Here is a 26367-nt window from a genome sequence, read left to right on the forward strand (position 1 = left end):
CCAATGAGTTGCTACATTTCTCGTATTCCAATGAGTAAAGCATTCTCCGGCAACTGGGTTGTGGTTACGGCTTGGATGTAACTGACAATCCATTTATTGCTCACTACGCATACTTTGACATATGAGACAACCGGAGACCGCCCCCTCCCCCTGAATACCCCACTGTGTCCCCTCTGAACCAGTAATTGGGTTGCTGTTTTTGTCTTATTCAGAGCAAGCAATTGGGAGAGCACGTTTCAAGGATGAGGGAGTCATTCCTGAAATGGGCTTCCGATAAAAGCATTCCACTTACGCAAGCTACTACGCATGTCCAAATACAAAGGAATGATATCCACTGTGACTAAGTGGCATCAAACGACCAAGCTGACATGTGCCTTGGAATTCCAAATTATTACATTCTTTTTTCCTGGCCTTGTCCTGTGCACACACCAGGTCGACATGTTAATTGGATCTGGCAATGTTAGTGGTAGAGGGTGGCCGGATACCCTTCCCGTCACCACCCCATACGCTTGCGTCTAGTATTATCCACGTGGAAGTGTGAGAACGTTTTCAAAATGTGCAAATCACATAAATGAGGCGGGACGTAGGTATCACCTTGGTTTTCACCTAAGCGGATGTATGCAATCGCCTAAAAACCAAATTCAGGCTGGCCAGCACACCAGATCTCGTCGTTAATCCACCGAACGGATTCAATTCGGGGCGGCCCGTGCGTCTCCCCGAATCCCGGAAGCGGTGTGCTAACGCGCGCGGCTGCCGGCTGTCCAGGCCGATCAGTTCCTGTCTACTACGTCTAATAGAGATGTCTCCAGCAAGTCGTTCTAGCGGGCAGAAAGTGCCAAACACAGTTGGGCCTTTGGTCGTGAAGAATGAATTTCATACGTCTTTCTATCTCAAACACAAATTTCACTGCGGTTAGATTTACTCCCGTTTCTATAGTAAATCAAAACCTACAAATCCCTCTAACATTACTAGCAAAGATTCTACATAACTGTGAAATTCTTTTACAAAGTAATGCGACTAGACACTAAGCAGTGTAAAATCTTACGTGTAGCTAGTGAGAATTTTTTCCTGTGTTTGTTATTCACGGAGAACCTGCACTTCGCATTTGACGTAGCTGTGCAGAAAAACGCACAGACCAAGAAAGAACTTTTTCTTCCGCCATGATTTTGCCCTACTATGAAAGTCTAGCAAGTACTGCAGCAGATGACAAACGCCTAATGATACGTGCGACTTTCTCAGTAACACTACCGGCGAAGGGCTGTTTCGTATACATTCTTTAGATGGTTACAGGCAGCAGAAATTGCTAAACTTTGCTTTCGTCAATAGACTTTACAGAATCTTTGTAACAACAATTACGATGTCATGTGTTTGGTAGCGAAGCGTCCAGACTTTTACACATAAAATCCACAAATCAGCATAAAACTGTAGGAAGGAGGAGGAGGAGGAGGAGGAGGTGGGGGGGTGGGGGGGGGGGGGTGGGGGTGGCTATTGTAGTACGCTTCTCTCCGTGGAATATCCTTTCAGGCAACGGCTATTAACTCTTCAAATATTGCGTGCGGAGAGATTCTCGGAGCCCTTCCGTGTTGCGTTAGCAACGGCCTGTTTGGTCGATATTCAGGTCAGCAAAGTGTTCCAACGTCACTCCAACAATAATTATCGCAGAGATGCTTGTACCTTCAGTTATGCACATTAGAGAAATATGCAAATAACGATGTCATCGTTCAACGTCGAAATTTTTTACGCCATCTGAAGTCCCTCAAGCAGTGCATGACGAAACACTGAACGGTAAACACTGTGCGCTCCTTGATAAGGTAGCTCCGTAAGTGCAGCTTGGCACGCGTTCCCTGGTAACTGTTCTCATCTCCATTTGCTGCTTTGTAACTAAATTACAACGATACAGTTAGACACCAAACAATCCCTTTTCATGTCCTTGCCTATTCCACTTATAATAAAACGTTGTAATATATGTATTATTCATTTGTAATACTAAATTGCGAAGATCGACTCACTTTGTAATGAAGTAACTGTATGGTCTTATTTCCAAGGTGAAAGGGGCAAACCCGAAATAAAACCAAAGCGAATAGGTAACAGAAGAAATATCAGCGGACGTTTCAAGTTTCGTTTAAAAAATCTGAAGTCAGTAGCACTGATTTTGGAAAAGAAATTTTACATCAAAAATTTATATATTTAAATCTGCTTTCTTGAGCTGAACGACGAGCACTTATTACCTACATAAACTGCGTAGGCGTGGTTCTAATAAATACTATTCCAACGCCAGTCTCTTGAAAACAGAAAATTCAGGGCCAGCGAGGAGAACATAGAAGAGCTATGGCACAAATTCGAAAGTATTGGAGTCCTCGCACTATACAAGTTTGCGCCGTGGAAGATAGATAGGAGGGATGTACCACGATTCACTGAAACATCAGAAAGTTACTACCACTGCAGAGACACACATACATAGCATATTCCGAAACAGCCGAGTACTACCTGACGATCAAAATATGAACAAAATCAAACAATCGTAAGGACATTAACGCGAAAAGTTTACAATGAATTCGACAGCACAGTATTATCAAAAAATCCTGAAAAGCTTTCGGCCTTGGTAAATAAAATCGATGGATTAGAAGTCTTCTGGCCAGATGTTCATTTATCATGAGGACACGGAAACTAAAGATGAAGTGAAGGCCGAAATGCTCAATTCAACATTCCGAAATTTCTTCAGTGAAGAGTACAACATGCTTTCTACTCTCAAATGGCAAGCATCTCCTATAGCGTGTGTATAGAGGTAAGGTCATCAAACCCGAGATTCTCTAACGAATATGCAGAAAGCTGTGACGCCGCCGCCCCTTCTCCTTCCACCAAGTCTACCATGGGGTAATGGAACGCTGAAGCGAACCATGTGGTTGGAAAAAGGCACGAGTTGCTGCTCCATTATTTAAGGCGGCTCGTCGGACAGATGCCCACTGACGTCAGTTTGTTGCATTATTATATTACATATTTGTTTGCTGGCGTATGGTGACTTTTGGGGAGCTCGTATGCGCAGACGAACATCGCTTCCATGTGATACTCTGTTCGTTCACTAGGTCTACAAGATGGTATATTGCCGAGCCCAGACTGATGCTGTGTTTTTCTTCTGCTTCGAGAAAGACTAAGATTGAGTTGCGGATCGTCACTTACAAAACGGGCTTGCGAAACATCGAACAGTTACGCAACTGAACTGAAGACTTCCCAGATAAAAAGTAGTACTCCCTTCCTAGCTGGGAGACATGTCAGAAAATTAAGTAATGTCCAGTGTATCACAAGAAAGGGTGATAAGGCTTCATACATATGTTTTTAACTCTGACACTGTTGGCAGACGACGCAGTTTTATACACAGATGTCACACCATTAGAATGGAGGAATACGTTAAGATGGTCAACAATTAGAGAAAAATCTTGAATAGGTTCACAACAAATACATGTAATTTACTATGCAGGTAGAAATGGAACTGGTTTGTTACCAGTTTTTTCCCTCCTTACTGCCCATAGTGACGAATCACAATGCATATTAACTCTCCAAAACAGGAAGTAAAACTTTCGCCTTACTAATAACGTAGAAATTTCTTCAGGACGCCATATTAAAAACTATTAGTGATTTTATGTTTTCATTTAGTTTCCAATGGCCAGTCGGCATACGAGTCATTAGAGATACCAGTTAATTTCTTTGTTAAATGAAAACACATCGAATGTTAAATACCGAAGCCATTTCCTTATGTAAAAACATTGACTACTCAAAGTTGTCAGGCCGCTGTGAATAGTGAACATTATAATTACACAGCCAGACACTTATAACTTGGTTAAACAACGAATTAAAATGATCCTAAATAACTAGAAGATCTAGAGTAGAAGTAAAAGCCGTTGTTGAACAAGTCAGCAGCAGCACTGTCATTTGCTGCCCTGAAAGAGAGAGTCAAAAGTGCAACAGTTAGTTCCGCTTCCGCTCGACGACGGGCAGGAAATGCCGTATGGTCACACCCCACCTGCTTAGGTGAACACAGTTTTCAAAACGGCATTACGGAAACAACGGTCAGTGACTGTCACAGAAGCTTAATGTAACTAGCTAATCAAACGGCACGGAAGCTTCGATAGTGTTATACATGCAGTCTGCGTTTTACAAAAATATTACTGGCTTATCCTTGTAAAAACTACTTTGTGTGTCTGTCCTAAGATCACTCTGCTGCTAGAGAGCGTTAATTTATGTTCGAAATATATTCGTATTAGACAATTTTAACACATTATTAAGGTGTGACAACAGTAAACAGGCTATTTGCAACACCGTACGGTCTACTCGGTGACTTTAGCAGAGTGCGCTAGCGTTTCCTCCAGAAGGCCATGGCTAATTTCTTTCCGTAGCTCCGTTCGAGAGAGAGAGAGAGAGAGAGAGAGAGAGAGAGAGAGAGAGAGAGAGGAGGGGAAGGCGGCGCATTACATATAAAATCACTGAACTACGTTTTGGAACGCATTAATGTGTATCCCCATGCACAAAAACAATTCACTTATTGAATCTCAGTCAGTTTTAGTACTTTACTAAGGCGCTGCAATAGTAAAACAGCGGCACAAACTTATAAACACAAATAGTTTGGTATTGAACTACGAACAGGTACCAGACAAAACAATCTTTACCGAACGACTGGTTTCAAGCGCACGACATGAAAGATGAACGTGCCGATGCACGAGTCATCGGTGGAGAATGATTAGGAAGCTGATTAGAGAAGTCTTAATATTCATTTCACCACTGAACGACGTACAGATTTTCAAAGAAATAATGTGTATCAGACTTCATTGTAGCAAGACAGAGGGCTAGCAAATGGAAGCTAGCTACGTCTATGCCTTGTGCCAAGTTCTAAAGTTCACTAAGAGCAGGGTTCACCGGAAGAGTCGATGCTCATGCAGGAAGGAAGCAAGACGTCACTGCACTGTGGCGCTCGCTACCCTTATCGGGAATCACGGATGCACTCAAAGCTTCCGCATACTCCTTTATAGCACTACTGAATGGAAAAGAAACACTGCACGTAACTATTCGTTCTACATAAGGCGTCCATAACTATCCAACGGACGGGAAGATGATTGTGAAGTTGGAGACGTGGGCAGCAGAGCGGAAAGCTTCCAATGAATTGCCTGTCAGACGGCCCGGGTCCACAGTCGGTATCCACGGCGCAAAAAGTTGCTGAAACGTAGTGTTAAGCTTTTGTTGAAGTTAATTGTTTACGTTGTGTTGAAGGCTGCGAATGAGACAAATGGACGCCAATTCGGCACTCTTTAAAAGTTTTATATAAAACAGCATAACCTATCATACAGGGACAGTTCGACAAATCTGCAGCCATTGAATTCAGACCGAGTAGTGATCAAACGGTTCCGCTGAAATCACGTTCAGGATAGATATTTCTGCACTAAGCCCCTGACAAGTAAAACTGTAGGAGCAGCAGCAACAGAAGAGAGCGCTGTAAATGACATCCCCACCGCATGTTTAGAAAAAAGGAGGGCACTTCTGGGATTAGATTCGCGCAGAACGTGAGAAACTCCGTGCGAGAGCGTGTTTTCAGGATGCAACAGGCAGTCGACGTGAGAGCACACGTGGGATCGTGCCTGCCGAGGTCGGCGAGCACGTAACCGTGGCGTTTCCTTGACTTGCTGCCCACGCCAGGCCTCGACGCAGCCGCGCTCTTAATTGCAAACAATGTCTGGTAACTGGCACAAGTGGTTCGCTTTCGATCACAAGATGACAGACACTGAGCGAGCACGCCACCTTCGGTAGCATTTTTACACACATTTAAATCCCTGCAGAACGTCCGAAAGTATTTACTATCTGGGATAACTGACGTCTCCCTGTACGAAGCTAAGGCTGTTCCAAAAAACTGATATCTTATTACTGCTCAACCCCTTTATGCTTGAATAAATTTCAATATGAAAGATAAAAATCAAAAACTGTGGTGGTTCAGAGGTATCCGAAACACTCGGGAGACTATGGCTCTTGTTAGAAGCGTTGGCAGCTTCACGAAGAATCAGCATTTACCGGCACTGACATTCCAAAGCAGTTAACCTTCCAGTTACTAGCACAGCACTGGTATGATTCGAATTCGCGACACTCGGCATCAAGTGGTTAAGAAGCATTGCCCTAGAATTGCGGATGTGAAATTTCGTAATATCTTTGGGCGTGCACCTAGTGACATCTACAGGCCCTCTGCTTCATGTCACCGTGAAAACAGCGCAGACGCAGTGAAACCAAGCCGCAGAACGGTTGGGTGCAACAAATGACTCAGGTATGGGCTTTCAGAGAAATTTTAGTTGTAATTTTTGTGAACGAAAATTCCACTAAAATCACGGGGCTCTATATTCAGACGGATTTTTGCGACAATTGCCCATTTGTTCCAAACTGTTCTCGTGTACAGCTGACTGCTTGTTAAATAATGCAGTTTCGTAATGGTGATACTTGCGCACATAAGCACTAATCAATATTTAACTGGTGCGTCGTGACTAAGGAGATAAGAAAATGTAACGACACAATCATTTTAGCTATACAGCCATCAACCCATGAAACAATTATTGTTATTTAACCACACACAACCACCAACATGTCGGTGATCATAAACATACGCCACTTTTAGAGACATACTGTAAAATTCAAGAGTGTTTGTTGTCATTCATCCTTTCCTGCGACTAAGGCATTTTCTTTATTTTTGCCAGAAAGACTGCATGAATTTAAAAGATTTTATAGCAACGCTGCGGACACTTACCATCTTCCCAAGTACATGTTGCTGCATCCATGACAAGAAACAGCTGCTTCTACGTGCAGTTTCGGCCTCCCCCGGCGCAACTGTCAACGCACATGACACACGGTACGACGCAACGGGTCGCTCTCCTAACTCGACCGAAGCACAAACCGGACTGACAGGTGGGTCATGCCAGTGAGCGTGTTTACATTACGTAAATTATCACGTGATCAACGTCGCGCAGCTTTGCGAACGAAACAGTGTCCAAGCTTGTTGGCGCGCCTCTGTCAAGCCTCCTGCTGCTAACGGTAGGGGCGCTGTGAGCGCTGGCACAGTTTCCAGTGGCGTGTAGTTCCGCTGTCTCCTCATTTCAACATAGGTTGTGCAAGAGCGAGAGTTGCTTATACGAGCCAACGAAACATATTCGAAAATGTCACATTTCAACTGAGTACCATGCATGTGAATATATTCTTATTTCGCCCGTAAATGACAACAGTTTTCTTGTAATCTTTACTACAACTGACTGACTCAGTTAATTGTTTTTCACGCGTTTGAACTACTTGCGTCATTAACATATACGGAATTCCTCCCCCCACCCCCGCCGCTCTCTCCAGACACATTCCCATGTTCGTGGTATTGGCTAACAACCATCCAGAATCAATGGAAGAAACTGTAAAATTTAATCTATACAGAATGTGATTCCTCTTAGTATTATATCTGTCTGTTGATTTTTATGTATGGTGGCATTAGAATTTATTCATTATAACTGTTCTTAACTTCTCCTTTATTTCAGGCAACACTGAACTCTATGCATTTACAGTACTTGGTATGACTTGCCTTTACAGGTATCTTTTCACATGTTACAAAAATTTGCTTTTTCCATTCTAATACTAAAAATTCTGTCATGAGAGTGACTTCGAGAATCCTGGCATGTTGATGGAACACCTTGTTTATTTTGAAGGTTAATAAAGTTTTAAAAATGAGATAAACTTGTTTCATTTATGCAGTGATTACTCCAATTTTAAATTATAAGTAATAACACAGAACTCATACTACAATTTCAAAAATATAATCAGGAAAAAGAAAACTGTCGTTCTATGGATCATAGCGTGAAACGTCAGATCCCTTAACCGGGCAGGTAGATTAGAAAATTTAAAAAGGGAAACGGAGAGGTTAAAGTTAGATATAGTGGGAATTAGTGAAGTTCGGTGGCAAGAGGAACAAGACTTCTGGTCAGGTGAATACAGGGTTATAAATACAAAATCAAATAGGGGTAATGCAGGAGTAGGTTTAATAATGAAGAAAAAAATAGGTTTGCGGGTAAGCTACTACAAACAGCATAGTGAACGCATTATTGTGGCCAAGATACACACAAAGCCCACGCCTACTACAGTAGTACAAGTTTATATGCCAACTAGCTTTGCAGATGATGAAGAAATGCATGATGAGATAAAAGAAATTATTCAGGTAGTGAAGGGAAATGAAAATTTAATAGTCATGGGTGACTGGAATTTGGGAGTAGGAAAAGGGAGAGAAGGAAACATAGCAGGTGAATATGGATTGGGAAAATAGAAATGAAAGAGGAAGCCTTCTGGTAGAGTTTTGCACAGAGCATAACTTAATCTTAGCTAACACTTGGTTCAAGAATCGTGAAAGAAGGCTGTATACATGGAAGAATCCTGGAGATACTAGAAGGTATCAGATAGATTATATAATGGTAAGACAGAGATTTAGGAACCAGGTTTTAAATTGTAAGACATTTCCAGGGGCAGATGTGGACTCTGGCCACAATCTATTGGTTATGAACTGTAGATTAAAACTGAAGAAACTGCAAAAAGGTGGGAATTTAAGGAGATGGAACATGGATAAACTGAAAGAACCAGTGGTTGTACAGAGTTTCAGGGAGAGCATAAGGGAACAACTGACAGGAATGGGGGAAAGAAGTACAGTAGAAGAAGAATGGGTAGCTCGGAGGGATGAAGTAGTGAAGGCAGCATAGGATCAAGTAGGTAAAAAGACGAGGGCTAGTAGAAATCCTTGGGTAACAGAAGAAATATTGAATTTAATTGATGAAAGGAGATAATATAAAAATGCAGTAAATGAAGCAGGCAAAAAGAAATACAAACGGCTCAAAAATGAGATCGACAGGAAGTGCAAAATGGCTAAGCAGGGATGGCTAGAGGACAAATGTAAGGATGTAGAGGCTTATCTCACTAGGGGTAAGATAGATACTGCCTACAGGAAAATTAAAGAGACCTTTGGAGATAAGAGAACCACTTGTATGAACATGAAGAGCGCAGATGGAAACCCAGTTCTAAGCAAAGAAGGGAAAGCAAAAAGGTGGAAGAAGTATATAGAGAGTCTATACAAGGGCGATGAACTTGAGGACAATATTATGGAAATGGAAGAGGATGTAGATGAAGATGAAATGGGAGATAAGATACTGCATGAAGAGTTTGACAGAGCACTGAAAGACCTGAGTCGAAACAAGGCCCCCGGAGTAGACAACATTCCATTAGAACTACTGACGGCTTTGGGAGAGCCAGTCCTGACAAAACTCTACCATCTGGTGAGCAACATGTATGAGACAGGCGAAATATCCACAGACTTCAAGAAGAATATAATAATTCAATCCCAAAGAAATCAGGTGTTGACAGATGTGAAAATTACCGAACAAAGAGTTTAATAAGCCACAGCTGCAAAATACTAACATGAATTCTTTATAGACGAATGGAAAAACTGGTAGTAGCTGACCTCGGGGGAGTACAGTTTGGATTCCGCAGAAATGTTGGAACATGTGAGGCAGTACTGACCTTACGGCTTATCTTAGAAGAACGATTAAGGAAAGGAAAACGTACATTTCTAGAATTTGTAGACTTAGAGAAAGCTTTCGACAATGTTGATTGGAATACTGTCTTTAAAAATTCTGAAGGTGGCAGGGGTAAAATACAGGGAGCAAAAGGCTACTTACAATTTGTACAGAAACCAGATGGCAGTTATATGAGTCGAGGGGCATGAAAGGGAAGCAGTGGTGGGGAAGGGAGTAAGACAGGGTTGTAGCCTATCCCCGATGTTATTCAATCTGTATATTGAGCAAGCAGTAAAGGAAACAAAAGAAAAATTCGGAGTAGGTATTAAAATCCACGGAGAAGGAATAAAAACTTTGAGGTTCGCCGATGACATTGTAATTCTGTCAGAGACAGCAAAGGACATGGAAGAGCAGTTGAATGGAATGGACAGTGTCTTGAAAGGAGGATATAAGATGAACATCAACAAAAGCAAAATGAGGATAATGGAATGTAGTCGAATTAAGTCGGGTGATGCTGAGGGAATTACATTAGGAAATGAGACACTTAAAGTAGTAAAGGAGTTTTGCTATTTGGGGAACAAAATAACTGATAATGGTCAAAGTAGAGAAGATATAAAATGTAGACTGGCAATGGCAAGGAAAGCGTTTCTGAAGAAGAGAAATTTGTTAACATCGAGTATAGATTTAAGTGTCAGGAAGTCGTTTCTGAAAGTATTTGTTTGGAGTGTAGCCATATATGGAAGTGAAACATGGACAATAAATAGTTTGGACAAGAAGAGAATAGAAGCTTTCAAAATGTGGTGCTACAGAAGAATGCTGAAGATTAGATGGGTAGACCACATAAATAATGATGAAGTGTTGAATAGAATTGGGGAGAAGAGGAGAATGTGGCACAACTTGACAAAAAGAAGGGACCCGTTAGTAGGACATGTTCTGAGGCATCAAGGGATCACAAATTTCGCACTGGAGTGCAGCGTGGAGGGTAAAAATCGTAGAGGGAGACCAAGAGATGAATACACTAAGCAGAAGGATGTGGGTCGCAGTAAGTACCGGGAGATAAAGAAGCCTACACAGGATAGGGTAACATGGAGAGCTGCATCAAACCAATCTCAGGACTGAAGACCACAACAACAACCATCAGCACTGTAAAAAAACTGCAATATTACCAATAGTTTTTGGTGGAGCCCATATTCACTTCTCATGGAACACCAGTGTTCCTCAGAACACAATTTGTGAATTGCTGGCATAGTGTGAAATTTACATCTACATGACTACTCTGCTATTCACAATAAAGTGCTTGGCAGATGGTTCAATGAACCACCTTCAAGCTGCCTTTCTACCGTTCCACTCTCTAACGGCGTGCAGGAAAAACAAGCACTTCCATTATTCTGTGTGAGGCTGATTTCTCTTATTTTATTGTGTTGATCATTTCTCCCTATGTAGGTGGGTGCCACCAGAATGTTTTCACAATCTGAGGAGAAAACTGGCGATTTGATATTTTATGAGAAGATCCCATCACTACGAAAAACGCCTTTGTTTTAATGATTACCACTCTAATTCACGAATCATCGCTGTGGTACTATCTCCCCTACTTCATGATAATACAAAACGAGCTGCCCTTTTTTGATGTCATCCATCAGTCCCATCTGATGCGGATCCCACACTGCACAGCAATACTCCAGAATAGGACAGACAAGCGTGGTGTAAGCAGTCTCTTTACTAGACTTGTTGCAACTTTTTAAGTGTTCTGCCAATGAATTGCAGTCTTTGGTTGGTTCTACCCACAAAATTATACAGGGTGGTCCACTGATCATGACCGGGCCAAATATCTCACGAAATAAGCGTCAAATGAAAAAAACTACAAAGAACGAAACTTGTCTAGCTTGAAGGGGGAAACCAGATAGAGCTATGGTTGGCCCGCTAGATGGTGTTGCCATAGGTCAAATGGATATCAACTGCATTTTTTAAAATAGGAACCCCCATTTTTTATTACATATTCATTAGTACGTAAAGAAATGTGAATGTTTTAGTTGGACCACTTTTTTCACTTTGTGATAGATGGTGCTGTAATAGTCACAAACAAATGGCTCACAGTTTTAGATGAACAGTTGGTAACAGGTAGGTTTTTTTTAAATTAAAATACAGAATGTAGGTAAGTTTGAACATTTTATTTCGGTTGTTCCAATGTGATACACGTACCTTTGTGAAGTTATCATTTCTGAGAACATGCTGTTACAGCCAGAGTACCTGTAAATACCACATTAACGCAATAAATGCTCAAAATGATGTCCGTCAACCTCAATGCATTTGGCAATATGTGTAACAACATTCCTCTCAACACCGAGTAGTTCGCCTTACGTAATGTTCGCACATGCATTGACAATGTGCTGATGCATGTTGTCAGGCTTTGTCGGTGGATCACGATAGCAAATATCCTTCAACTTTACCCACAGAAAGAAATCCGGGGACATCAGATCCGGTGAATGTGCGGGCCATGGTATGGTGCTTCGACGACCAATCCACCTGCCATGAAATATGCTATTCAATATCACTTCAACAGCATGTGAGCTATGTGCCGGACATCCATCATGTTGGAAGTACATCGCCATTCTGTCATGCAGTGAAACATCTTGTAGTAACATCAGTAGAACATTACGTAGCACCATTTAGATTGCCATCGATAAAATGGGGTCCAATTATCCTTCCTCCCATAATGCCGCACCATACATTAGCCCGCCAAGGTCGCTGATGTTCCACGTGTCACAGCCATCGTGGATTTTCCATTGCCCAATAGTGCATTTTATGCTGATCTACATTACAACTGTTGGTGAATGACACTTCGTCGCTAAATACAATGCGTGCAAAACATCTGTCATCGTCTCGTAATTTCTCTTGTGCCCAGTGGCAGAACTGTACACGACGTTCAAAGTCGTCGCCATGCAATTCCTGCTGCATAGAAATATGGTATGGGTGCAATTGATGTTGATGTAGCATTCTCAACACCAAAGTTTTTGAGATTCCCGATTCTCACACAATTTGTCTGCTACTGATGTGTGGATTAGTCACGACAGCAGCTAAAACACCTTGCTGCAGGTCATGATTGACGTTTCACATGTAGCTGAACACTTCCTGTTTCCTTAAATAATGTGTCTATCTGGCGAATGGCCCTGACACTTAGATGATGTCGTCCAGGATACCGAGCAGCATACAGAGCACACGCCCATTGGGCATTTTGATCACAATAGCAATACATCAACACAATATCGACCTTTTCCGCAATTGGTAAATGATTCGTTTTAACACGGGTAATGTATAACAAAGCAAATACCGTCCGCACTGGCGGAATGTTGCGTGATACCACGTACTTATACGTTTGTGATTATTACAGCGCCATCTATCACAAAGCGAAGAAAGTGGCCCAACTAAAACATTCCTATTTCTTTACATACTACACGAATATGTAATAAAAATGGGGGTTCCTATTTTAAAAAATGCAGTTGATATCCGTTTAATCTACGGCAGCACCATCTAGCGGGCCAACCATAGTGCCATCTGGTTTCCCCCTTCAAGCTAGATGAGTTTTGTTCTTTGTAGTTTTTTCGTTTTATGCTTATTTTGTGAGATATTTGCCCTAGTCACTATCAATGGACCACCCTGTATACGTGATCATTGCAATTTAGGGTATTTGTAATTGTAATCCCTAAGCATTTAGTTGAATTTATGGCCTTCAGATTTATGTGACTCATCGCATGATTGAAATTTAGTGGATTTCTTTTAGTGCTCCAGTGAATATCTTCACACTTTTCTTTATTCAGGGTCAATTGCCACTTTTCACGCCATACGGATACCTTATCTATATCAATTTGCAATTCTTTTTGGTCATTTGATGACTTTACAAGATGGTAAATGACAGCATCATCTGCGAACAATCTAAGACAGCTACTGAGATTGTCTCCGAAATTGTTTATATTGGTAAGGAACAATAGATGGCCTATAACACTTCCTTGGGGAACGCCGGATATTACTTCTGTTTTACTCAATGACTTTCTGTCTATTACTATGAACTGTGATCTTTCTGACAGGAACTCATGAATCCAGTCTCACAACTGAGGCACGCAGTTTGTTTAGAAGACGCTTGTGAGAAACGGTGTCAAAAGCCTTCTGGAAATCTAAAAATATGAAATCAATTTGACTTCCCCTGTCAATAGCACTCATTACTTCACGAGTATAAAGAGCCAGTTGTGTTTTGCAAAAATGATGTTTTCTGAATCCGTGCTGAATCTAACTGTGTGTAAGGCACACATCAAGTTAAACTACATTACAAGAATCCATGAAGCAGACCACATGGAAGACTCCTGACCAACAAATTTTTATATACTGCTTATCAGTATGAAATCATTACCAAGTTGAGTTAACATAAGTAACAGAGACAATTGAAGGTGTTTCTGTGTGACTTGTCATCAATTTGTATCATACTTTGGAGAAATACTCGATAAACTCCAGTGGAAAACACTACCACACTAGGGAGCAGAAAAAGTGGCAGTTCTGAGAGGTATGTTGAGTCTCCTAATACTTGTCTTCCTGCCTTTTCTAAGTGCCAATGAGAAGCCTTTAGCCTAGTCCAGCTTGATCTGTGACTCTAAGCTCACACTTACCACTGTCATTTCTGCTACAGGTTTTATCCAGGTCGCTCGTAAGAAGCGACGGCTACCAAACACCTGTCATTAACAGGGTTTATTTGGCAATACACCAATTGATTTATACTGCTGCTAACACAGCTTTGCAACTTGGATGATACCCTCAATCCATCATTTTCTTGTGTGTGTGTGTGTGTGTGTGTGTGTGTGTGTGTGTGTGTGTGTGTGTGTGTGCGCGCGCGCGTGCGCCTGCGCCTGCATGGAAGCATATGTTAGTAGAGAGAGAGGGAGAGAGTGAGTGAGAGAGAGAGAGAGAGAGAGAGAGAGAGAGAGAGAGAGAGCAGTGACTTTAATTGGGTAATATTGCTCTTTTTGTCCGTGAATTAGGATGACCGAGTATCAAGACACAAAGAGCCAAAGAAAGGGAGTCATATACACAGTATACAGATTCCTTTGTCATTTTAGAGACAATGCCAGAAGAGGTGAAATCTTGTCACAAATTTCAATAGTAAAAGTATATGGTGTTTCACTATGAACCTTACAGAGAATATCTGCAGCAGTAGAAGTAACTGCGGCAGACAGATGGGTAGAGGAAACCTGTGATCAAGAAGTAAAGTTTCAATCTCTCAGAAGAACTATCACAAATATGGACAATTTCCAGAAAGATGATGTACATTGTAATGTATTGGAATTTTGTGATTGTGGTGAGCATCCTACAAGGTAAAAAGTAGCAGACTTTTACCTGCAAGACTGCTTTTACAGGGGCCACTATTCAAGTTAAATAAGTTTGAAATCTTTGGAATTCAAATACAGAAAATGCAACAGTGGAAGATGCATTCTGATGGAGAGAGCCAATATTTTAGCAGCTATGGCTACTTTTCTGAGAAAAATCCACATCAGGAAAGAAAATCTTTGCCCCATTATTCAGCTCAAGGATAGCCGATTCAGTCAAAATCATGCTATAAAGCATATCTAGCAGGATTCGGAAGGCAGCTGCGAGTTGAAAGCACTGACTGGCAAAGGAAATACCCTTACTGTCTGTCATGCAGGACCATCTGAATATGGCTTTATCAAAACCTTAATGCTAATATTTAGATCCTGCAAATTCTGTGATTGTCATGAAGAAACTAATAGGTACATACTTAAACACTAGCTTTTTTTAGATTCTATTATGCGGTTTAAAAGAGGGTTGTGCGATTGTCATGGATAACACCACTTATCATTCAAGAAGAAATGAGAAAATTCCTATTTTGGACTCAAAGGAGGAAAAAAATGCACAGTGGCTAGAAGACAAAATTTCAAGCTACTGTACAAAATTGCAGATGTTGGAGGAAATCAGGTGCCACAAGCACCTTTACAATCAATTTGAACTATGCGACAGAAACTGCCCACGAGGTTGTGAGTCTGTCCCCTTACAACAGTCAGTATAATTCAATAGAAAAACATATGGACCCTAGTGAGTAGAAACATCAGCCTCCAGAGCCCAGTGGTCTGCATGTGTGACTGCTAGACAGATAGCCCAGATTTGATTAGTAGTACTGTCAGTTTTTCCTTGATGGGAGGTCTATCATGGGGTGCAAAGAGCCTCTTGAAGCCAGCTGAGTAGATACTTAAATGAGAAGTAATGGCTCCAAGGTGAAGAAAGCAGACAACAGCCGTGAGAGCAGTGTATTGAACCACACCCCCTCCTTATCGCATCCAACGACACCGCTGGCAGGGGATGACACAATGCTCAGTTTGGCTCTGATTGGCCCATCAGGGTCAGAATGAGGAGCTAGTTAAGAGAAAAGTCAGAGCCAGAAATTGCACATGCAGAATGAAAAATGTGCAAATTTTACTTGAGGAAGCAGTTGATGTCACAGTGTAAGACTGCATTTAGTGCATATACCACATTGAAAATTGCAAGAAAATTAGTTATTGAAGGAAGGCATGTGAAAAAAGTTCATTGAAAGCATTGTCATTGCTTCAAATGACTCCTCAGATAGTGAGGCTTCAGAGCAGGATAACAAACAGCAATAAATTGTATTAAATGTCATGTTTGTAGTTCATTCCCCTGCCCCTGAAGTTAGGAATGCTGTTCCCTCCGATTCCCTTTCCTGTAATCTTCACTTTCCTCCTCCCCCCTCCGTCCCACCCCAAATGCTTATCAATACATGTCAGATAAGCCACCAGGAGTACACTGCCTGTGCTGGCAAGTTTGTCAGCAGTACTTGTGGGTAGCAGAAGATTCATGTTTTCTGCTCTGTACCATGGTTAAAACTAACATGCAAAGCCAAGGAATGCTAGAATGTTCACATAGTCAAAATTGAAATAGCATTATAATTTAATATATGAGCAGTAATGATGCATTTTTGACCGCAATATACCTTTTAAAACCTGTGAGAATACATTAATATGGAGAGGCTAGTGTTTCACTAAACTATTTTCTAAAATTTTCTTGGTATATGATGTTGCAGTCATTGAATCGCATCACTGTCCACTTCTGATCATAAAATGTTTATTGTGATGTGTTATATGCAGATTTCAGGTATCATAACATTTTAAAGTGATCATCTTGTAATGCACTAAGCTAGAATGTTCACATAGTCAAAATTGAAATAGCATTATAATTTAATATATGAGCAGTAATGATGCATTTTTGACCGCAATATACCTTTTAAAACCTGTGAGAATACATTAATATGGAGAGGCTAGTGTTTCACTAAACTATTTTCTAAAATTTTCTTGGTATATGATGTTGCAGTCATTGAATCGCATCACTGTCCACTTCTGATCATAAAATGTTTATTGTGATGTGTTATATGCAGATTTCAGGTATCATAACATTTTAAAGTGATCATCTTGTAATGCACTAAGCATAAATGTACCAGATAGCAATGTCTAATGGCACAGTTTATACGTTCAACTTGACGTGCATATGCCAAAGGCTTCTGACTTGTGGCAACGACTGATGTGTATGGTGAGAATATGAATGGGGGAAGCATGCAGAAATGGGCAGAAAAGGTGGAGGAGATGCCTTCTATACTTGCCCCTCCTGATGTCACTTTCACTGCTCCCTTATAGGAAAAGAGGCTTTGCATTACATAACTTACTCTCAAAATTCCAATAGTAGATGTTCCAAAACAAATTAAGGAATGCTATTTTACCCTACAGATATTTTAACTCAAGAAATGATCACATCAGTAACAAAAGCATTATTCAGGGTTACACAGAGTGTATTAACAGTCGTTTTCAAGAATCACCATCCACAATTGGAATACAAAGGGTGTACAATGATGCTGATACATAATGTGCCCATTACCACTGACTTTATGGTAGCTTGTAGCACACAGATGTTCATTTAGAAAAGGATGTGTGGAAGAATCGTCATGTTATTGTTGAAAAAAATCATTCCTGTTTCTGCCACAGAGATGATCTAGTATTTTTCCTGAATCAGTATCTCTTCCTCATATCATTCAGGTAAGTTAAATGTTATCTTCAAACATGAAGACACTCATTTTGCCCATTGTTCTTAAAGGAAAACTACATATTTCACTTCCCACCATGTCAACTTCGTTTTAATTTGTTCAACTGTTTTTGTTCATTCTCAAGGGTTTTTTCTTATTTATAACTCTCTGTTTATGCATTTCTTTTAGTTGCCGGAACGTGTCTCATTCCTGTATCAAATTATTTGATTAGTTTCCATTAAATCACTCACCAGCTGATTCACTGGGTCTTCCATGGCTTACAAACATTATTCAGTTCCACAAATTTGTACAGCTGGTACCAACACACTAATTTCAGTCTTCTTCAGTTTCACATAAAACAACAGATTGTGATACTTCAGATTATACCAGTAGATGGTTAACAAGTAATGAGTAAATGCCCAGATTTTTGTATCCAAGAGTACAGTTTATTTATTTTCACAAAGTAAACGAAGATGCTAGGCCTGCTGATCTGCTGTAACGTTTTTAAGAGGTTAAGTAGCAGTTTGAAGTGCTCGTAGATAATAAGTTACCACAGTATGGAAATTCATTATTCTATTTTATGATAGTAACTCTGTCTGCAGCCAAAATACTGCACATATTTACAGTATCAACCTGGTCATTTATCCAAGAAGAAGGGTGTTTCAAAAGGGAGTTACTGCGATTTGATCGTCTTTCACTTGATACAAACAAATCTTTGTTCCAGATATTATAAAGACTTTCTTTGAGAATCACTCCCCCCCACTGATATCACAAATGACTATGGCCACATCTGTCAGAACATGTGACAACCAAGTGGAGATATGAAATTCTACAACTTGCAAACAATGGGTACAGTGACATGTGGAATAATCGGGTCTACTGCCAGATGTTTGTGCCGCTCTGGCACAATATTTCGGCCATGTAACTCATTGCCTTCTTCAGGTGCTACCTGAGACTGCAGTGTTGGAGGATCTTGTCCAGTGTTTATGCCCAGAGGGGGCTGGGTGCTCTCTTTGCCGTCCGCGCCCGCCTGGCGCTGCTTGTAAGGTGTTGTCTCTTCCCCGTTGTTCCCTTGGACGTCCGCACCCGACTTGGGCGCCATCTGTGGCAGCTCTCTGAGGCCTGTTCTGTGTCGGGCGTACCGTTTGCGGTCCGCACCCGCCAGGTGCTGCTACTGGGATGGAGATGAAGTAAAGAAAGGGTTGGGTGAGGAGGAGCTGAAAAGGTGAAAGGGGAAAGGGGAAAGGGAAAGATGAACACAGAGGTTGGTAGGTTGATTGGTTTAAAACAGGGGTGGAAGGGACCAAACTGCATGGTCCCTTGTTCCAAATAAAACAAAGCCTCAAGTGTGAAAATCAAACATACGATATGTATAACACAGAATGGAAAGAAAGGAAAAACCACAACAAAAAAGGAAAGGCGCCAAACACTAGAAGGAACCAAAGGGGACAAGAAAACAACAGACAGACACAAGAAACAGTTAGAAGAGAGTAAAACAACAAAGCATATTTCAGTGGCTGGCCAACCACGAAAATAAAAAGAAGAAGCCAGCCACTTTGCAACACATTAGATTCTCCACCCTAAAAACACTAAGGTGGAGGACACAGAAGGACAAAGGACATGCACTAAAACTCATATTGAATGATAAAACCCACCCTCATGGATAAAACATAAAACCAAATCAGCTGAGAAGGTGGTGTCTGCTAAAATCAATAATAACAAGTCCGGCAACCGAAGATGAAGTTGCTGGGCAGCCAAATAATAACAGAGCAGAAGAATATGGGCCACTGTCAACCAGGTGCTGCACCAACACTGAGGCACGTCTTCACGGTGCAGGAGGTAGCCGTGCATTACCCAGACATGGCCAATGCGGTGCCGGCAGAGAACCACAGAATCCCTGCGAGAGGCCCTCATCGAGGACTTCCACACATTCGTCGTGTCCTTAATGGCTCGCAGTTTGTTGTGCGTACTAAGATTTTGCCACTCCTCCTTGCGCCATAATAACAAACGCAGATCAGTTGTGGGGAGGCTGATCTCCAGAAGCGGTTTCCATGTAGACTGTTTAGCCAGCCTTTCAGCAAGTTCATTTGCTGGGATTCTGACATGACCAGGGGTCCAGACAAACACCACTGAATGACTGGACTGTTCAAGGACATAGATGGATTCCTGGATGGACGCTACCAAAGGATGATGAGGGTAGCACTTGTCGATAGCTTGTAGGTTGCTCAAGGATCAGTACATAAAAGAAAGGACTCCCCAGGGCATGAACCGATATACTAAAGTGCACGAGACATGGCCACCAGCTCTGCAGTGAATACACTGCAGCCACTGGGTAAGGAATGCTGTTCAACACGGCCGCCGTGAATGTAGGCAAAACCAACGCCAATCAGCCATCAGTGTAAACCACATCAGAGCCCTGGAACACATCGAGAATCGGGTGGAAGTAACAGAGAAGAGCCGCAGGGTTAATGGAGTCCTTAGGGCCACGTGAAAGGTCCAGGCAAAGCTTCGGCCCAGGGCTACACTGTGGAGGTGTACATGAATCAACCTTGAAGAGAAGTGGTAAAGGCAAAGACTCCAGTTCAGACAGAAGTGATAGAAGTGATCGCAAGTGAACTGCAATTGTGAGCCCTGACCTGGGTCGCCTATGGGAGACCCCACTCATATAATGTGGCAAGGATATGTAGTCACCAGGTGGTGTCATACACTTTTCGTAAATCAAAATAGGTGGCAACCAGGTGTTGGTGTCTGGAAAAGGCTGTTCGGATGGCAGACTCGAGGGACACAAGATTATCAGTGGTAGAGTGACCATGGCGAAAGCTGCCCTGATGTGGAACCAGTAGACCACGTGACTCCACAACCCAACACAACTGCCGACACACCATACATTCCAGCAGCTTGCAAACAATTTTGGTGAGGCTCATGGGTCAAAATCTATCCACATCAAGTGGGTTTTTGATGGGTTTAAGCACCAGAATGATGGTGCTCTCCCACCATTGCAATAGAAAGATGCCATTGCACCAGATCCGACTGAAGATGACGAGGACATGTTGCTTGTAGTCAGATGAGAGATGTTTAATCATCTGACCGTGGATCCAATCTGGCCCAAGGAATGTGTCGCGGCAGTGTGCAAGGGTACTGAGGAGCTCCCACTCTATAAATGGGACGTTACAGGGTTCACTGTGTTTGAGGGTGTGAAAGGCTGTGTGTGTGTGTGGGGGGGGGGGGGGGGGGGGGTAGCTCTCCGACGCAGAGGCTCAAGCAAAGTGTACAGCAAAGTGCAAAGTGCACAGTCATTTATGTGAACACCAGGAACATCTGTTGGGGTCTGGTACCCAAAAACTAGTTTGACTTCTGCCCAGACCTGGGAAGGTGACATATGGCACCCAATGGTTGACATGTACCTCTTCCAACACTCCTGCTTCCGTCTTTTGACAAGCTGGCAAACACAGGCACGGAGCCATTTAAAGGCTATGAGGTGCTCCAGGGAAGAGTGTCACTCAGGCCACTGTAGAACCCGCCTATGCTCAATTGCATAGCGACTTCTGGTGACAACCAAGGGACCGCCTTTCACCAGAAGCACCCAATAGAGTGAGGGATCATGTTTTGCACTGCAGTAATGATTGTTGTGGTCACCCGCTCAGCCAACACATCGATGTTACCATGTGGGGGAGAGTCAACGGTGACTGCAGGAGTGAAAGTTTCCCAGTCTGCCTTGGTTAAAGACCAAGGTTGGGGGCAGGAGAAAAAGGGGGGGGGGGGGGGTGTTGCTCCCAAAGTAGGTGGTGCAGGAGCAACAGGGAGGGTAATTCCCTCCTTGGTCAAGGTGGCAGGTGTAGTCTTACAGCTCTGAGAGCCGACTGGAATTCGATGAAATGATGGGGCTATCGCTGTTGTCGTAGTGGTGGCATAAGAGGAAGTCATTCACAAAGGATGCAGTCATTCGAAATTCCTCTTAGCCTCAGTGTAGGTCACTCAGTCAGTCCAGGGTCTTGTACTCCATGATTTTTCTTTCTTTCTGTAAGATCCTGCACTCTGGCGAGCAAGGGGAATGATGCTCTCTGTAGTTAACACAGATAGGAGGTGGGGCACATGGAGTATTGGGATGCGAAGGACGTCCACAATCTCAACACGTGATGCTGGAAGTACACCAGGAAGACATAGGGCCAAACTTCCAGCACTTAAAACATCCCATTAGGGGAGGGATATATGGCTTGACATCACAGCGGTAGACCATCACCTTGACCTTTTCGGGTAATGTGTCGCCCTGAAAAGCCAAGATGAAGGCACTGGTAGCAACCTGTTTATCCCTCAAACCCCGTGCAGCTCATTGTCAGACTGCAAAAGAAGATCCCTGTAGAATATGAGATCGTGAACCATATTCAAGCTCTTACGGGGCATGATGGAAACAGAAACATCCCCCAGCTTATCGCAGGCGAGTAGTGCCCGTGACTGGGCAGAGGATGCTGTTTTGATCAAGACTGACTCAGAGCACATTTTGGAAAAGCCCTTCACCTCCAAAAACTTGTCCTCTAAATGCTCAACAAAAAACTGAAGCTTCATCACCATAAAGGATTCCCCATCAGCTCTCAAACAGACAAGGTACCAGGGTGAATAAGCTTCACTGCCATCCTTAGCCTGGCATTCTTCCCATGGTGCGACCAGGGAGGGGGACGATTTGGGGTCATACTTCTGCACACTGAATTGAGCCCTGGAACATTTAGATACTGCTGGTGGCTGGCCACCAGCAAGAGATGATGTACCACACTTCATTGCATGCCATCCACCCTGATGCCACCCACTCCAACCAAGAGCCCTCCCCATGGGCACCACCCAGCCTCAGCAAGGGTCACCTGGCAGGATTGCCATTGCCGGGAATCCCCATGCCTCAGAGTGACAGGTATCTACTCCTTGGCATACGTAGGGAGTAAATAGCACAGGCGTCAGCAGAGCGATCCCTGTGTTGTCAGGGGGCTACAACCAACAGGGTACATGGAGGCCCCACTACAACAGACTGGCTACCGTGCTGGATATCAGGTGCAAAGAAGTCCATGACATCATCGGTGCAGAACATGACACTGCTCAGTGCATGGTGGAAAATGCACCCAGTTATGTATCCTCACCCAAGAGACGGAGAATGAGCGGGACTGCAATGCAACGATGAGAAAGTGGGCTAAAGATCTCAATGCACGATGGACACGATGCACCATGTAAGGCGCTATTCCCCAAGTGGCTCGCTCTCCAGAAAAATTTTGAAATACGGAGGTCAAACCCTACAGGGGACCATCATATAAATGCTGAAACATGAGACACTCCTTTTAGTTGCCTCTTACGACAGGCAGGAATACCTCGGGCCTATTTTTACCCATGGACCCACAGGGGTGGGGGGACACAGATAGGATGGAGAAGGAGATCAACAGCTAGGGGAGAGAGGGGAGAGGTGGAGATGGAGTAATAGAAGAATGGAAGAACTACATACGAAGGCAACGTCTGGTACTCAGTCAGTTCCCCTATAAACGAGCTGGTTCCAAGTCAGACTAAGGGCAAAGGCATACCAACTTCACTAGGGCTATTCAAACCAGCCTTGGGACGATGAATGGCTTGTTTGATAGTTCTCGAGAAAAATCAACAAATGGCATAAACATCTCTTATAGTGTTTTAATGAGCAATCTCTCCATATGTGCCCAAAATAATAACATCAATAACTGAAACAGCAAAAGAGGAGTGGTTTGAGTGCAACTCAGGAGAAGGTGTATACAGTGTTCCTGAAAGATATTAAATTAGCAATCTTACCCAGCTTCGCATGGGTAGCACTAAGTATCTACGGGCGTATGACTTGTCTGGTGTATCAGTAATTTTGTTTACAGGCAATTGTAAAGAGTTATGACTAAAATTCAGAGAACAATGTCAGGTAACTTTCGTATGGTACAATGCACCATCTGCTATGCACAATCGGCCATGCAACATGGTATGAAGCAGCTCTGCACACAACACTGGTAGGAGGCACCCTCTGCCATGCAACACTGGTTCCCAATATTCTTTGCTATGTAATATGGTAATATCATATGCCAAGCAACACTGGCATGACAGCATGGTGATTTAGTCTGGTAGCCTTAGGCTTATGTGAATGATTCCAAGCAGTTCTACTACTTCCCACAAGATGGCAGTGGCATCGTTTTCACCATGGAGGAGGACTTTAATTCTTCAAAATGCAGCCAATTCACACTAAATACATATAGATGATATACATGAACCATCCTCATGAATCATTCTATGCATCAGTGTACCGTATAAAAATCCCAAAATATTTTCCAAGATTAGCCCAAACTTACTTACAGAAAGTGTGCCGGGGGATCTTTAATTTGTGTACATGTAGAAGGAGGCCAATTTCAGCACCAAAACTTGCATAGTCCTCTCAAATGCCTCATAAAAGTGTTTTTGATCTCATGGCATAGATGTCGGGTTTGTGAACTGAGGTTGCAGTCAGAAGATCCTTTGAGCTGTTGTAAATCTGGTGATTCAGTAAAAGTGCTAAGAAAATTAAAATAAAGTTTGAGCTGTTATGTATGTCCACTGCTTGTGTTAGAGTCAATTCCATTAATGCTCAATTAGTAATGTTTCTCATTAAGCCAGTATTCAGTCCTAAATCACTTAGAATGCAAAAGCACGAATGTTTTGAAGTTATCACATGACTTAAGCCACAACAGTATCTACATCTACATTTATACTCCACAAGCCACCCAACGGTGTGTGGCAGAGGGCAGTTTATGGGCCACTGTCATTACCTCCCTTTCCTGTTCCATTCGCGTATGGTTCGCAGGGAAGAACGACTGCCAGAAAGCCTCTGTGCACGCTCAAATCTCTCTAATTTTACAGTCAAGGTCTCCTCGGGAGGTATAAGTAGGGGGAAGCAATACATTTGATACTTCATCCACAAACGCACCCTCTCGAAACCTGGACAGCAAGCTACACCGCGATGGAGAGCACCTCTCTTGTAGAGTCTGCCACTTGAGTTTGCTACACATCTCCGTAATGCTATCACGCTTACCAAATAAACCTGCGACAAAATGCACCGCTCTTCTTTGGATCTTCTCTATCTCCTGTCAACATGACCTGGTACGGATCCCACACTGATGAACAATACTCAAGTATAGGTCGAATGAGTGTTTTGTAAGCCCCCTCCTTTGTTGATAGACTACATTTTCTAAGGACTCTCCCAATGCATCTCAACCTGGCACCCGCCTTATCAACAATTAATTTTATATGATCATTCCACTTCAAATCATTCTGCACGCATACTCCCAGATATTTTGCAGAAGTAACTGCTACCAGTGTTTGTTCCACTATCATGTAATCATACAATAAAGGATCCTTCTTTCTATGTATTCGCAATACATTACATTTGTCTATGTTAAGGGTCAGTTGCCACTCCGTGCACCAAGTGCCTATCCGCTGCAGATCTTCCTGCAATTCGCTGCAATTTTCTAATGCTCCAATTTCTCTGTGTACTACAGCAACATAAAAGCCGCATGGAACTACCGACACTATCTACTTGGTCATTTATATATATTGTGAAAAGCAATGGTCCCATAACACTCCCCTGTGGCACGCCAGAGGTTACTTTAACGTCTGTAGACATCTCTCCATTGAGAACAACATGCTGTGTTCTGTCTGCTAAAAACTCTTCAATCCAGCCACACAGCTGGTCTGATATTCTGTAGGCTCTTCCTTTGTTTATCAGGCGACAGTGCAGAACTGTATCGAACGCCTTCCGGAAGTCAAGGAAAATTGCATCTACCTTGGAGCCTGTATCTAATATTTCCCGGGTCTCATGAACAAATAAAGCAAGTTGGGTCTCACACGATCGCTGTTTCCAGAATCCATGTTGATTCCTTCAGAGTACATTCTCGGTTTCCAGAAATGACATGATACGCAAGCAAAAAACATGTTCTAAAATTCTACAGCAGTTGATGTCAGAGATATAGGTCTATAGTTTTGCGCATCTGCTCGACTGGGACTACCTGTGCTCTTTTCCAATCATTTGGAATCTTCCATTCCTCTAGAGACTTGCGGTACACAGGAAGGGGGGAAAGTTCTTTCGCATACTCTGTGTAGAATCAAATTGGTATCCCGTCAGGTCCAGTGGACTTTCCTCTGTTGAGTGATTTCAGTTGCTTTTCTATTCCTTGGACACTTATTTTGATGTCAGGCATTTTTTCGTTTGTGTGAGGATTTAGAGAAGGAACTGCAGTGCAGTTTTTCTCTGTGAAACAGGTTTGGAAAAAAGTGTTTAGTATTCCAGCTTTACGTGTGTCATCCTCTGTTTCAATGCCATTATCATCCCGGAGTGTCTGTATATGCAGTTTCGAGCCACTTACTGATTTAACATAAGACCAGAACTTCCTAGAATTTTCTGTCAAGTCGGTACATAGAATTTTACTTTTGAATTCACTGAACACTTCATGCATAGCCCCCCTTACGCTAACTTTGACATTGTTTAGCTTCTGTTTGTCTGAGAGGTTTTGGCTGGGTTTAAACTTGCAGTGAAGCTCTATTTGCTTCCTGGAATATGCCCTTGGCTGCAGTTGCTGGTACACATAACATATTCATTACAAATAGGGTAGCCAGGTCTCCAATATTTCCCAGGTTTAGATGCATTTTGACCTTTTTTTCAGTCTCTTGTCCCATAAAGTTAAAAGCATTTATCCTGATCTCATTGTAATATAC

The 26367-nt window shown here is 42.5% G+C and overlaps 1 protein-coding gene across 4 annotated transcripts in view; it reads right to left on the minus strand.

Moving 5' to 3' along the window:
- The window catches only part of LOC126298945 (uncharacterized), an 828858-nt gene that overhangs the window by 120566 nt on the left and 681925 nt on the right, over positions 1-26367 (minus strand). The gene's annotated exons all lie outside the window — the stretch shown is intronic.

Source organism: Schistocerca gregaria, chromosome X (assembly GCF_023897955.1).
Source record: "Schistocerca gregaria isolate iqSchGreg1 chromosome X, iqSchGreg1.2, whole genome shotgun sequence".
NCBI lineage: Eukaryota > Metazoa > Arthropoda > Insecta > Orthoptera > Acrididae > Schistocerca > Schistocerca gregaria.